Genomic DNA, 1,498 nt, shown 5'->3' with positions numbered 1-1,498 from the left:
ACAACGGGGTTTTTTGTTGTTGTTGTTGTTGTTGTTTTTATCGTGCGGAAGATGCGGACAGGTTCTGACAATGAACCTTCTTTGAACTTTTGAAATGTCAGTGAACTGGACGACGAAGCATTCTTTTTGATATTTGTTTTTGGTCTTTGCTGTTGCTGCTGCTGCTGCTGTTGCTGCTGCTATAGTTATTATTATTATCATTATCATCATCATTATTATTATCATTATCATTATTACTGAGCATCATCATCATCATCATTATTGATGTTAGTATATTCTTGTTTTCGTTGTAGTCGTTGGCATGATCGATTTTCAAAAGACAGACTGAACTGCACTTTCAAAGTTCAACACTGCCTTCGCACATCTTGTTTAACATGCGTTCGTGGGCTGCAGCTCCCACATTCACTCGTATGTACACGAGTGGGCTTTTACGTGCATGATCGACCGTTTTTATCCCGCCGTGTAGGCAGGTATACTCCGTTTTCGGGGGTTATCCACGAAGTATAAAATCTATGTATCTAAAATGATTCAACTGTGTTCTCAGGTAATGCGGGGACTTAGTGGACATGCGATATTTTTTTTCCACCTTTAATTAAGTTTTTATTCATAGGTATATCTTCTGTCCCCCGACCTCCCCACCCCCACTATAATTTGTTATTGATGACATTCTTAATGATTTGTCTTGCTTTGTTGCGTAATAGACTTTCTCTCTCTCTCTCTCTCTCTCTCTCTCTCTCTCTCTTTATTTTTTTTATTTTAATCAATTCCATACTGTTACAAAGTTCCCGTCTTTAGTTAGTTGGTTTTTATCTAAATAAAAGAAATTGTGCGAAATTGTGACCTCACACACACACACACACACACACACACACACATTGCGCGTCATCACAACGGACGTAAAATACCCTTCAGCCAGTCGAACTGGAAGCACTTAAGTCACCTCCCAGTCATACTACTCACCTCGTATCTCTTTGAATTTCCAAAAACAAAGCGTGTTTTGGGTTGTTGTTGTTGTTTTTTTGTTTTTTTAGGGAGGGGGCGGGAGTATCGGTTTTTTTTGTTGTTGTTGTTTTTTTTGTTTTGTTTTGGGGGGGAGGGGGTTTGTTGGGGGGGGGGGGGGGGGGGGTTCGTTTTTTTCCGTTTTTTTTTAGGGGGGGGGGGGGGGGGTTGCGATGGCCACATATTAACCCTTTCGTTATGACCACCCACTGCCATTCCTATACCCCCACCCGTTATAAGTAAGGGTTGAGGTGAGGAGGGGGGGTGGCGGGGAGGAGCAGGGGGGAGGGGGGGGGGGGGGGAGGGGGGGGGGGGGGTAGGGAGTACAATATCGCCATTTCATTTCCTTGCCAGTGTGGACGTACACGAAGATCATCCATTGGTCAGTTCAGTTACCTGTCCAGAATCCGGGACACCCCTGTGGTCATCAGCTTCCTTTGGTCACGGCCGATTTAGTTGGGTCGCGGGGAGGACGTCAATGGTTGATCTGTGATCAAAT

Source organism: Babylonia areolata, chromosome 21 (genome assembly GCF_041734735.1).
Source record: "Babylonia areolata isolate BAREFJ2019XMU chromosome 21, ASM4173473v1, whole genome shotgun sequence".
Taxonomy (NCBI): Eukaryota; Metazoa; Mollusca; class Gastropoda; order Neogastropoda; family Buccinidae; genus Babylonia; species Babylonia areolata.
The sequence above is the reverse complement of the archived record's forward strand: the minus strand, read 5'-3'. Positions refer to the sequence as shown.